Raw genomic sequence first — 14,461 nt, forward strand, 5'->3', positions numbered from 1 at the left:
TCTCTGGCTGTGCTAAGGCCCCACTCAGATTGCTGTGTCCCTGCCATTGTTCCTCTCAGGAAGCCATCCATGAGGATGGAGGGGGAAAACAGTGAGAGAAGCAAAACACAATAACAATCTGTTAAAGAAAACAATCCACTCTCCAGCTCGGGTTCGTTAGCCGTTTTGCAACACTTACCGCACAGAAAGCAGAATGCTGGATCTTCCCTGCAGAAACCATTGAGATTTTAATACAGCTTCTCACTGGATATGGTCTCAGATCCAGTGTGCTGTTTAAAGCCGTTTTAAAAGCTCATTGCCAGAATAGATGTTGGTTCTGCTTCTGGCCAGCCACTCTTCCCGGCAGCTGCTCCCAGCTAATGAAGAAATGAGCATCTCAGTGCTGGCTAGAAGCCGGAGAGAGGCACATGGTGGAAAACTCCAGGCAGGGAGTTCTCATTGCTGCAAGCCAGGTCTCCTCCGCTTTTGACCATGCCGGCGGCTCCCGTTGGTGAACCTGATGGCACATCACAAGGGCATTTCTGCCTTAAGGCTGCCGGCAGACCCCAGGGTGAGGATGCTTTCCAGAAAGGCCAGGGCAATTAAACGTCTCACGGAGAACAATGTGTGTTGACAAATGGCCTGAGCCGGTTTTTTCAAAGCAAAAATTGAAGCTGGGCTTTTGGAGTATACAGACACGGATCACTGAAAGAAGGTTTCATTTAAAGGGAGAAAATGTAATAAAAGCATGAAACTATTTCATGCTTCAGCTCCTCTATTTCTACAAAGACTAGAACAAGAATACAATCTAAGGAAATGGAGAAGTTCCCACCGCCCTCTCCCCACAAGCACCTAAGTTATAAAACAAGAAGGCTTCCATTCTCTGTCAACGAGAAGCCACCAAAAAAGAAAAAACGAAAAAATCCATCATTTCTTTTTGAAAATTATCTTCTTATTAAAATAGTTGGGAAGAAGAAGACATTTAGAGATTTTCTTAGTGGACAATTTAAATAATTATCAATGATCTTTCAGCTCTTCTGTTTTATTTACCCAGAAGTGATTATCCATCTAGGATTTCCTGGTCAACAGAGGCAAAGGTAAACCAAGCTAAGAATGCCCAGATGGTCCTTGAATCTAGTAAGTTCTCATAAGAATGCTTTATCTACAAACCTGCATTTGCTAAAAAGAGAGGAACTGATGGTGTGACTGAATGACTGTACTTAGGATTTAGTTTCAAGTTTCAGGTGTGTGGCTTACGCACCTTTCTTAAGGAGGGAAAGACCAAGGCGCCCTTATAGACAGAGAGCTCATCACTGAGCTCCCAACTCAAGCATGCTGGTTGGTAGGAAAGTGAGAGAAGTCACGGAGGTTTGGGGGGCTCACTAGCTTTGTTTTCATTTTACCTGCATGGGGGTGTTCTACCAAGCATTGTCAGTTTGGAGAAAAGACCATATAACGTTATTTAAAATTGTTATTTATGGAGGGCATTTATTTTCAAAATGTTTGGAAGAGTAGGAAGATTATGTGCAAGGGAGGGGAAAACGTGCAATAAATCTGGCAAATTGTTAAAGAAAATGAAGAAGTCAGAATAAGGGGAGAATATTTTGCACGCTGTGGATATAACATACGCTCTTCACATTGATGTGACCAGGCTTCTTTATCTGGTGATCCTGTACCATAGTGCTTGGGGAGACTGAAAACATGCATGGGAAAAATGACACTCATTTTTTTCTAAACTGTAATTGAAATTGAACTTTTCCTTAATTATGAATGTGGATTTCATTAGATTTGCCAAAGGGAATCATGGCGTAAAAATAGATTAAACCTCTGGAATATGAGTACCTTCACCAACAAATGGAAAAATAAGAATTTCTCATATGTAAATGAATGTGATCAGTGTAACTGGTGAACATATGAATCATTAAGAAATATTTTGAATCAAAGGACACTGATATTACCTATTGCACCCTAAATATACAGCATCTTGGTCTCTACAATTGATCTTTTCAATCGGATTCTATTTCTTTTTTTTTTAATTTTTATTTTTTTATTGTAAACAAATGGGATACATGTTGTTTCTCTGTTTGTACATGGCGTAAAGGCATACCATTTGTGTCATCATAAATTTACATAGAGTAATGTTGTTTGATTCATTCTGTTATTTTCGGATTCTATTTCTTCATTGAGTACCTGCTGTGAAGGAGGTATTGTGCCGTGCTCCGCAGGTCGTGGTGACTGGGGAAGCTGGCACGGCTTTGAAGACTGCATGCAACCCTCCTCTGGTGAGTTCATGCAACCTTCACCAGGTTGTCTCCACCTCCATAAGCACCTCATGGTCTTCTCCAGGTCACCAGGACTAGTGGATAGGAGACTGCAGAAAGATCGTCATTGAACACAAAGGAAAGCCTGTTTCCCAGAAAGGTAGTTCAGAGCATCGCGTAGGTCCTCAATATATACTACTTGGGACTATCACAGTTTTATGAGACTTGAGTGTAAGGATGGTCCACTTGACTTGCAGTCCTTATTCAAAAAGAGATGATTAATGGGAAGATATTGGACATGTTTGTTGATATGCTGAGACTCTAATTTCACATTATGCTTATTTGCAAATAGAATATATAAATATGTGAACATTTGACTTATTTATCATTTAACATCCCTCGGCCAGGTGAGGATGTACACCTCTGTCCAGTATCATGAGGGAGTTCCCCAAGCCTGGTCTTTGCATTCTCTTGAGAAAAAAGGTGGACCAGTGGAACCAGGACTTGTGTCACCTTAGAGTTTCAGTGTCGTGCCAATTAATAGACCTTTATGAGTTCTAGCCACATGATCTTGGGCAAGTTATTTATCTAAACCTCAGTTTGCTCATTTGCAAAGTGGTCATAATAATGATAGTATCTACTTCGTAGAATTGTCACAGGGATGAAATGAGAGAATGCTGGCTTAATGATTAGATGAGCGCTTGTCTCCGTCATTGACCGTAAGCAATCATCTTTATTAGAGTTGTTACCATGCACTCCAAAAGTCAGTGGATCGGCATGTGCTCCACTGACCCCCCAGACTCCTCTTTGTCTGTGCATTTGTTTTCTCTACTTCATCCGTGTATTATTCCCTTGAGCACTAGAATGAGGTGTGCTTCCTGTTGACCAGTCTCAGCTTTCCATTTGTCATTTGTGTACTTGAACTTATTCTTTCATGTCTCTCTCTCTTTTTTTTTTTTTTTTTCTTTTCCTGGATCTTCAACCTTTTCTTTACTTTTATTTAATCCGTAAATGTGGGTCAATCCATTCCAATCTGAAAAAAACAAAGCAAAAGTCCCCCTTCCAGCTCTTTAGCTGTACCTACACCCAACTGCCCAACTCTCTTTTCTTTTACAAACTTCTTGAACATTAGAAGACACAGTGACCACGTCTTCACTATTCCCAGTTTCCCAGTTTGCACTCTGAGTATCTACCTATGTCCCACCTTTGAGTCTGTGTATGAGGAAAGCTCATCCTTCTTCATCTGGATGTCTCCTTCTCACCATGGAAGATCCATCCAGTGGGACCACACCAAAAGCTCCCTGAATCTCATAGGCATTTGATATCAAATCCTTCTGTCCCAACCTGTGTGCTTCCATCTGCCTGCTGTAGCACTCATCCAATGTGACACGACCATTCTAGAAAGGTTTGCTAGACTTAACTGAATTCAAATACTCTATTGGAAAGGTAACTTTCAAATCACCTTTAGTATGTCAAATTAAGTAAAAACTCAAATGATTGAACAAATACAACTTCTTTCTTTCCTGTCCTACAGGAAGTAGCAGTTGGTTAAATATGAAAACCAATCTGTATTCTTTCAGCTTGTAAATATTATCATGAGTATGTTCCATCAATTTATTCATCATTAATGAACTATCATTATTAAATGTATCAATAGATGAATTGATAAATGGATGGATCTTGTAGATAGATAAATAGTCTAGGAAATAGAAGATCTATGTTCTAGTCAACAAACTGTGATCTTAGAAAATACCTTTTATTAATCTATTAATTAATTTAAACTAACTTCTTAATTCTCCTTATTAATTCCTTTCCTAATTTCTTCTTAAAAATATGGAAAATAATGACATTTCCCTGTCTCCTGACAACTATTCAGAGATTTAAATGAGATAGTATGCATGAGACTTCCATGTAAATGATCAAGTTGCTCATAATTGCACAGTATTGATATTAACATAGGCACAATTATTATTCCCAAATAAGTTATGATCTCACAATTTGTAAATAATTAGGTGGTTCTTTCCCTAATTACAATGAGATCATACCAAGAGCTGTCACTATCTCTGTGACTGTAATTTCAAGGTCATTTAAATCCATACCCTGCATGTCAGAGATATCTAGGACTACAGATTTATTTTGAAGCCAAAATCCTTCTTATTCTTAAGTATAAATAAATATGTTGAACATCTTATTATGTTTTTCAATTAAAATTAAAATTAAACTTAAAACTCTAATTTAGAGTTGTTTGACATGCTGATTTAATTTTATTTTATTTGGATATATGCCCAGAAGTAGGATTGCTGGATCATATGGTAGTTCTATCTTTCATTTTTGGAGGAAACTCTACACTGTTTTCCATAATGGCTAAACTAATTTACATTCCCATCAACAGTGTGCAAGGGTCTCTGTGCTAGCTTTTCAACACTGCAGCAAATACCTGAGAAAAACAACTTAGAGGAGGAAATGGCAGAAATATCATGGCAGAAGTCATGGCGGAGAATAGTTTCTCAACTGGTGGCAATCAGGAATGGAGTGGGCAGGAGCCAAAAAAGAGAAAGGGGCAAGAGCCAGAGACAAGAAATGCCTACCCTCCAGGGCACACGCCCAGTGACCTACTTACTCCAACCAAGTCCCCATCCTGCAGTTCCACCACCTCACAGTAATGCCATCAGACTATGAGTCCACGGAAGGATCAATCCACAGATGAGGCCTGAGTCATCATGGTCCAGGCACTACCCAAGAGCCCCACCCTGAGCATTGCTGCCTTGGGGACCAAGTGTCCAACACGGGGGCTTTTGGAAAACATTCCAGACCAAACCATAACGTTCCACTCCTACCTCCAAAACCTCATGTCCATTTCATAATAAAAAATGCAGTTGGTTCATCTCCAAGAGTCCTCAAAGTCTCAACAGTTCTCCCGCACTGCGAGAACAGCCAAGTCCAAAATCTCTAAGATTCAAAGCAACTTTAAGTTATGAGAACCTGTTAAGTGTTTATAAAAAGTTTACGTCTACATAGCATACAATGGTAAACATTTCTATCTCAAAGGGAGTAATGGGGGCATAGCCAGGAAGGTTGGGATCAAAGCAAAACCAAAGCTTAGCAGGGCAAGCAGTACATTCTGTGGTTCTATGTCTGGCATACGGGGCACATGATGGCATGACGTGGGCTTCAAAGGGCTAGGGCACCCCACCCCCACGGCCTTGCTGTCCATATGGCTTCTTTGTTGGGTTGGCTCTGCCATTGCCTGCAGCTTTCCTGGGCAGAAGTTCATGTTCCTGGCTAACTTCCTGGATTCTCCATTGCAGTTTTGGTTTTACTCTCACATCTTGATTTATCAGGATCTCAAAGACTACTGGCAGGGAGTCCAATTCTATTACCTATTGCCTGACCTTCCAGAGCTTTCTCTGAAGTCTCAGAGGAAGCTTCCATGACCTCACAACTCTTGCATTCTGCATTCCTGCAAAACCAGCACCACATGGATAATGCCAAGGCCTGCCATCAGCTCAAGCAGCATCTGGGCCCACTTGGACAATGACTGCAGTGGCTTCTGAGGGCCTGGATGGCTGAGCATGTTGCAATGATTTCTGGGGTAAGAACTTCTCAGGAGTCCCTGGGAAGCTCCGACCTGGAGCTGTCTTCTCAAAGTAAAGTCTTTCATGTGAATTTTCGTTTTCATGTCTTTGAGCCTGCAGTGGGTGGGATCTTTTTGATTCCTGAGATGTCCTCAAGCCTTTTTTCCTATTGTCTTAATGCAAAGCATCTTGTTTCTCTTTAATGGCATTATCTATTCAATAATCATATCTTCCTTGGCCCTGATGTTACATGCATTTTTCTGGCCCAAACCACAAATTTAAAAAATTTTTCTCCTTCACTTTTGTTCCCAATTCTCACTCTAAATATGGCTAGAAGCTGTAAGCAATACCTGTGCCACTGCCTAAGTGCTATGCTGACTTGGAATTTCCTCCACCAGATTAGTTTGTCACCTTTAAATTCAACTTCACAGGAACCCAGAAGACATGGACAAAGAGCAGACAAGTTCTTTGCCAGGATGTAATGTGTGGATTTTAGTTCAATTCCCAGTAGGGTTCTTGTTCCCATCGGAAGCCTCATGAGCACAGTCTGTGTTCCGTGCATCCTTATTGGCGTTCTGGTCTTCTGAGCTAATGCCTGAATTGCACTCGATCCTCTGTTTACAACATCCTGGGCTTCTCTAGCCGGGTCTCCAAACCATTGCACACTCCTCCCACAAACCAGTTCCAAAGGCTTCTGAACCATGTGGTCAGGTAGGGTCAGAGCATCAATCAGTCCCACTTTTGTGTTAGTCAGCTTTTTGTCACCATGATAAATACCCTAGAAAAGCAACTTAGGAAAGATTTGTTTGGGCTCTTGGTTTCAGGTTTCAAGATATAGCTGGCTCTAAGGCAGAAATATGGCAAAAAGCATGGCAGAGGAAAACTTCTAAACTGGTGGCAACCAGGATTGGAGTGGGCAGGAGAGGGAGAGAGAGAGAGAAAGGGGCAAGAGCCAGAGACAAGAAATACCTACCCTTCCAGGGCACACGCCCAGTGACCCACTTACTCCATCCAGCCCCAGCCTGCGTTCCACCACCTCACAACACTACCATCAAACTGTGAATCCACGCAAGGATCAATCCACGAATGAGTTCAGAGTCCTCCTGCTCCAGGCACTACCCAGGAGTCCCACCCTGAACATTGCTGCCTGGGGACCAAGTGTCCAACCCACGAGCATCTGAGGGACAATTTCATTGTGGTTTAAATTTGGATTTCTCTTATGATTAGTGATGTTGAGCATTTTTTATGTGCCAGGTGACCGTTTATACTTTCTTTTGGGGAATATCTATTCGGGTCCTTCGCCCATTTTTTAATTCTTTTTTTTTTCTTACTGTTAAATTGTTTTAGTGCCTTAGATATTTTAGACATTACTCCCTTGTCAGCTGTATAGTTCGTAGATGTTTTCTCCTTTTCTGGAAGTTGTCTCTGTTGACTGGTTCCTTTGCTATGTAGAATTAACGAAAGACCATTTCCTACAGGTACATAATAGTGCACTTTATTGTGGCACATTTGTACATGTGCACGACATAATCTGGTCAGTTTTGCTTCCCCTTGTTGTCCCCACCCCCATCCCCTCTTCCTTCTATTTCATGAGATCCTGTTTCTCCTTTTTCTCTCCAGCTTCCACATATGAGAGAAAACATGACTCTTGACTTTCAGCATCTGGCTCATTTTGCTTAACATTATATTCAAGTTCCATAAGTTTCCTGCAAATGACATAATTTCTTTCTTTTTTATGGCTGAATGAAACTCCATTGTGTATGTATACTACATTTTCTTCATCCATTCATCTGTTGATGGACAGCCAGTTTTCTTCCATAACTTGGCTATTTTGAATTGTGCTTCTATAAATGTGGATATGCATGTATCTCTGTAGTATGTTGATTTTAATTCTTTTGGATACAGACCAAGGAGTGGTATAACTGGATCATATGTTGGTTCTATTCTTAGTCTTTGAGAAAACTCCATACCAATTTCCATGTGATTGTACTAATTTACATTCCCACCAACAGCATGTAATTTTCCCTTTTTCCTCTGCATCCTCTCCAGCAATTATTATTTGTATTCTTGATTACTGCCATTCTAACTGGGTTATTTGTTTTTTTTCCATGTTAATTTTTTAAAGTTTTTTATATTCTATACATTAATCTTCTATCAGAAGAGAACCTGGCAAAGATTTTCTTTCATTCTATAGGCTCTCTCTTCATACTCTTAATTGTTTCCTCGGCTATGCAGAAGCTTTTAAATTTGATGCCAGTCTATTTATGGATTCTCCATATTGTTTTCTGAGTTTTAAGGGTCCTATTGCTAGTGCCTAAATGTTGTAGTGTTTTCTCTGTCTTTTTCCAGTAAATAGGAAAAAGAGGGAAATAAAAGGGATAAAAATAGAAAAGAAGCCAAGTCATCAGTGTTTTCAGATGATGGTATGATCCTATTCTTTGGAGATCTCCAAAGCTCCATCAGAAGGCTTCTAGAGTTGATTAAAAAAAAAAAAAATAAGCAAAGTAGCAGGACACAAACTCAAGATACAGAAATCTATAGCTTTTCCATACACAAATAGTGAATCTTCTAAGTAAGAAATCAAGGAAACAATTCCATTACAATTGCCTTTAAAAAAAATAGCATAGGAATAAATTTAACCAAAGAGGTAGAAGACCTTCACAATGAAAATCACATAGCATTGAAGAAATAGAAGAAGACACTAGAAGATGGAAAGGCCTCCCATGTTCTTGGAGAGGAAAATCAATATTGTTAAAACAGTCATATGAATCCAAAAGCAATCTACAGATTCAATGCAATTCTCATCAAAATACCAATGGCATTCTACACAGAACTGGAAAAAACAGTCCTAAAATTCATATGAAGAACAAAAGATCCGGAATAGCCAAAGGAATTCTGAATAAAAAAGCGACCCTGGAGATACCACAATACCAACTTCCCGGTTATATCCCAGGCTACAGTAATGGAAACTGCTTAGTACTGGCATAAAAACAGACCTGTAGGCCAATGAGTGGAATAGAAGACACACAGACGAAGCCACATAGACACAGTCGTATGATCCTAAACAAAGGCACCCAAACAGAGAAAAGATACCATTTTTAACAAATGGTTTTGGGGAAACTGAATATCAATATGTAGGAGAATGAAACCAGATTCCTGTCTCTCACCCTGCACAAAAGTCAACTGAAAATGTTTCAGTGACCTAGGAATTATACCAGTGACTTTATAACTGGGTAACCTTTTAAATTTGATATGATCTCATTTGTCTGTTTTTGCTTTTGTTTTATGTGCTTTTGGGGTCATATCCCCAAAATTCATTGCCCAGACAAATGTCATGAAGTTTTTCCTCTGTTTTTCTCCCCTAGTAATTTTAAATTTTCAGATCTTACATTTAAGTCTTTAATTGATTTTGTGTTGATTTTTATCAACAAAAAATGTGATATGTTTCTAATTTTATTCTTCTGTATACAGACATCCCAGGTTTACCAATGTCATTTATTGAAGACACTTTCCTTTATCCATTACATGTGCTTAGCATCTTTATCCAAAACAAATTGACTGTAAATGCATAGATTTATTTCTGGACTCTCTATTCTGTTCTAAGTTCTCTTTTGTTACAGAGGACCCAGCTCATAACTTACGAGTAGAAGGAAATTATTTTCCTGCCCTACATTTACATGCTATGTTCACTTTACATATGAAAATTGAATGATTCATGTGTTAAAAAATCTGTCTACTTTTCCTACACGCATGTTTCTTTCAACAAAGAGAACATTTAAATAATAACCAACAGAGAAGAAGAATGAGATAAGAAGAAATATCAGCATTGAAAAAGAAACAGAAAATAATGAAAGGGTATAAAGGGAAAATGGTCAGGGAGGCTGCACCTGCCAGGAAGGTCTGATGTCCCCAGCAGTGCTGTGTGGGGCCTCTGTGGGAGTGCCTGGTGCTTTTGACAGCCTTTTGCAGCTTAATTGCTTCCAGAATCTTCAGTCAGGACTTGGCCCATCTCTTCTTGTTGAAGGTAAAGGTAACAATTCTTGCTCCAAAACTCTAGAATAGTTGTTCTATAGAAAACTGTAGAACAGTTGTTCATCAGCTGGAGGTTGTCAGAGTCTTGATCTACTCTATTCTTTGGGTGATTTCATACTTGTGAATTCGTTGCTATCTTTAGATGGAACAAACTCAGACTAACAAACTTAGAACTCAGAACAAACTTAGACTAATTTGCTAACAAAGTCAATACATTTCCCTCTTATGTGGCAATACTGCTCTCCATACAGTGTATGCAATCCCTTTGGAATGTAGGTAAAGACACTGTTAGCTGACAAGTTAAAAATAATGTTGCCAGCACTTGATGACTTGCTTCTCTCTTTGAGCTTCTCCAACATTAGCCCCCAGTCTGCATTGTTTATTGTGTTATAGTGTTGTTGTTAGCAGGTGTTGGGCTTTCCCCCTGCACATCCTAGTCTTGGCTCCTCATCTAGATCATAAGTTATTTGAATGCAGGATCCGTGTTTTATAATTTTTCAAAAATTACTCTAACCTTGAACTTCATTCATAGTATGTTCAGTTCTCACTGATTAACGGATGGTCACTCATGTGCTTAGGTCAGAGAAGGAGAGAGTATGCTCATGGATGAGTGGCAGGGAATTTTTCTTGTAGCATTTAAGGATAGAATAGGCTTTCTTCTGCTTATATTCTTACAATAACTCAAAGAAATGGACCAGAAAAATCATGACAGTCCCTGTCAGTTCTATGGTCTGTGCACCTGATAAAAATAAATAATTTTTAAAAATCATGCAAGTAATTGTTTGGTCTACTCAATACCAAATAACCCATTTTATTTTTTTATTTTTTATTTTTTTACAAAATTGACCAACTTGCCCAGTTGTTTCGTCTTTGTGTGGACAAAGCCTGGGTTTCTATTGATGAAACTATATTTCATGCTCATGCTCTGAAACAGCTGTAGTTCAGTGATTTGAAATAACTTAATGAGGTATTGATTGTGTCTGTTCAGAAAGCTCTAAAACAACTACCAAAAATGCGGAAGGCAACATCATGAGGGAGCAGGAATGAAAGAGGTGACTTTCTAATGAATACAGTAGATGAGTTCCTGTCAACTTGACTATTTGAATTGGATGCCTTAGAATTAGAAAAATGAATTATTTAATTGTAGATGAAAAATGAGTTCATTTTGCTCACTTGGAATTTCAACTTGGAACTGAATCACGCGCATCTCAGGAAACATAAAAATTAAAAGAAAAACTAGCTCAAAGATGAATAGTTGTGGCAAGTTATTTTTTTCAAGCCAATTTTTAGTTGTTCAAACTAGAAGAAATGGCGAGAAACTTAGGGTAGAAATAAGGCTCTAGGGAAAGGAAATAAAGGAACTGTTCCTTTTGCATGTTTTCCTAAATACTCCCCGGTGGCTCTTAATGAGCTGCATTATTGCTTCTTGGCTATGGAGTTGCGTGGAGCGCCGCCATAAATTAGTGAGATGGAGGGAATTTGAATGAGGGTACTACAGAGGCAAGAGTGCTGGAAACTAATTCCCCATCTTCCAGTTAGCTGGAATGAACAGTTGGCATCCTGAGGGTTATCTCTGATTTACCCAACTCTACAAAGAACCTTCTAGAATCACCAGGTCAATGATTATACTAAGCAGGGAAACTGATGTTGGCCTGGCACTGCTCTCTTCCTGGTCACCCCTATTTCCTTTCACTAAGAAAACTCAGTCATGGAGTCAGTTCCTTTCACTGAGGTTAGTGAGTAACAAGGAGGGATTTCCAGCCAGTGCATTTGGAGAGACCTCCCGGGTCAAGGAAATCATTGGGAAGAAAATATGCAGCCACCCACTTCTGGTGGTTGACTCTCCTTCACGGAGGAAAAGGTCCTCTCAGGTACTTTCTCAAATTTAAATTTGGTTGGGCTGCTCGATGTCAGACAGATTGCTTTAAAGTCATGGTCCTCCAACTGGACCAAGGGTGACTTTTGCCTCCCAAAGGACATTTGGCAGTGTCGGGAGACATTTTGGTTGTCACAACTTGGGGGAAGGGAGGTCCCACTGGCATTTAGTGAATAGAGGCCACGGAATAACTGCCAAACAGGCTAGACTAGACAGGACAGCCCTGTGACAAAGGTCGATCTGCCCTGCACACGTCAAGAGTAACACTGCTGAGAAGCCCTCGAAGGAAGGACCAGTAGGAAACCGGGAAGGACTTTGAAACTAAAGGAAGGAAAGAAATACAGGAAGAAAAGGTAAAAATGGGACAAGGCGATTAAATATCTTGTGAGGTATGTAAAGTTACCTGACACAGATGCCAGACTATGTGGCTTAGAATCGCCCTGGCAACTTGCCCAGAGCCTCAAGGTTGAAAACTGATTTGCATGTAATGATACGTCTACACAAAATGCATAGGTATGATAAATACGAACAATGGTGGCCATTTCTTTAAAATGCCTATTTCCTTCCATTGCCAGAAAATTTTCACTTACTCAGTGCCTGTGCCCTGGCCCTCTGTGTTCCATATATTTTTAAGAAGTGTTCACATTTGGCTTCTATATGGTTTAAAACAGCCACCTACATCAGCTGTCCTTTTGAGGGTAAGTTAATTGCTTCAGAAACAGAAGGAACTTCTGTTAAGTCCCTTGCTTTTCTATATGCAGAGTAAATTAGTACAGAAAAGATACAGCTCTTGAATGGAAAGAATTAAGAGTTTCTTTATAGGGGAATATGGGCTTCCTGCACTTACAATATTAATAATCTTAAGGAGCTTAAAGGAATTTGCATGTCACAGTCTTACAGAGCACTGTTTTATGTCTATTTTTCAGTCTAAGGTGAGAAGCTGACTTTAATATGCTCTATGCTCTCTTGCTCCCTACAAGCCCAGGGTCCTGCTCTCTTCTGTTATCAGGGTGAAGGTAGGACACTGTGTCACACACTCACTGCAGCAGGATGCAAGGTTTGTCAATCATTTATTTCAGGGAACTCAGGAATCTGGGAAAAATTAAATGCTAAACTTTTAAAATATGTCCTTAGGTGCATTTTCCTGGGATGAGTTTCATGTGTACACAATAATCTAAAATGTCTTTGACTCTTAAAGAGCTGAGGACCACTGCAGTGTGATATGCCACTAATAAATCCAGGCTTACGAGCTTCTACTCTCTATGGCTTTTAACCTTAGTTTTATTTACTTACTCATTCATTTATTTGCAGTGCTGGGGTGGAAACCAGGACCTTGTGCTTGCTGGCGAGTGCTCTACTGTGATGGCAAAACCAGACCTGGTTGTGAAATGAAATTACAAAAATGTTATGGGAAGAATCCAACGCCTGGGGAAGAGGTCAGTTCTCTCCCCTCTCTTAGTCTTTCTCCAGGAAATCTAATTAACCATGGGCCCTACCTTTTGCATTGTCAATAACTGCCCTAAGAGTCTGACTACTCCCCCCCTGAAATGTAATAGACGTCTGTGGAAAGAGCTGTTCCTTCTTATCTGTTTTGTGCGCATGCTTTATGTTAGAGACCCTGCACAGGCCTTCAGCTGCATAGATTAGGAATTTTTTTTTTTAAAAAGAGGAAAAAGCCCCAATGATAGGATGAGTGTAAGACGACGTCAAATAACCTATAAATATTGTGAGAAACTGTGGATCAGGGCTCAGAATTTTGGAGTGCTAATCTCCTCTGGGCCTGCTGTCGTAAAATAAATCTTGGTTTCTCCTACTTTCCAAGTGCCGTCTTGTTACTTCTGAGGTGCAACCCAAACTCTCTAGGGCTGTTAACTTTAAAAAGGAAAAAAAAAAAAAAACCTGTATTCTAGACACCACAATTGACCCTGGAAACTGCATGGAAATGTGTGCTATTAGTCACAGAGAGGCAAAGGAAAACAGCATAGATGGGTCAGGGTCCCCATTGCCTCTGGTCACAGATAAAGAGTCGTCGTGAAACCTCATTCATCAGGGCTACCCGTGGAGTTCCAATGAATGATACTCATCTTTCTCCCCAGATTTTGGAGCCAATGGAGAGATGGGCTAGAGAAGACAGACAGATGGGGAATGAAAAAAAAGTTGGCTTCGTTATTGATGAAGCTGATCGGAAAGCATGGTTTTCAACGTGGGCCAAATGGTGTTAGTGACGCTTCTCTGGATTGTGCCAGCTGTCTTGGGCCCAGCTGAACAGCACAGTGAGCGTCTTTCTTAGGTCAGAATGCCTGATCTGCTGAAGGTGACTGTGCTGCAGGGACTGGACCTGGTGCCGCTCCATCCCTCTCTCTACCTCACCAGCCAGATAGTCCTTTGCTAGTGGGAGCAATGAGCGCAGGGCCGTTGCCCCTCTGGAAGACAGGATCCACTACCTTCTTTACAACATAAGGGGTTAGGGTCAACTTTTTTTTTTTCAAATTTAAATGAATCTCTGCATCAAAATACAAACCTGGTGAGGAGCTATCCCGAGGCTCATTTCAAAACTGAAAATAAGAGTGTGTCAAGGCCACGTAGAGGAGAAAGGTACCAACGAAAGAGGTTGCGGAGAGACCGCCCACAGTCAGGTAGATCTCTATTGCCAATACCTCTCAATGCCAACTGTGAGAGCTAGACATGTTTAAGGACCAAAACTGGCTAGGACATGGGAGATGAGGGAGCGAGAGTCA

The 14,461-nt window shown here is 40.2% G+C and overlaps 1 long non-coding RNA gene across 1 annotated transcript; it reads left to right on the forward strand.

Moving 5' to 3' along the window:
• Positions 1-11,480: 11,480 nt before the first annotated feature.
• On the forward strand, positions 11,481-13,381 carry LOC306663777. Its single transcript, XR_013764532.1, has 3 exons — positions 11,481-12,076; positions 12,650-12,780; positions 13,035-13,381. It is a non-coding gene; the product is annotated as an uncharacterized lncRNA (long non-coding RNA).
• Positions 13,382-14,461: the final 1,080 nt, after the last annotated feature.

The sequence above is a fragment of the Sciurus vulgaris genome (assembly GCF_902686455.1).
Source record: "Sciurus vulgaris genome assembly, chromosome: 6".
NCBI classification, from domain to species: Eukaryota; Metazoa; Chordata; class Mammalia; order Rodentia; family Sciuridae; genus Sciurus; species Sciurus vulgaris.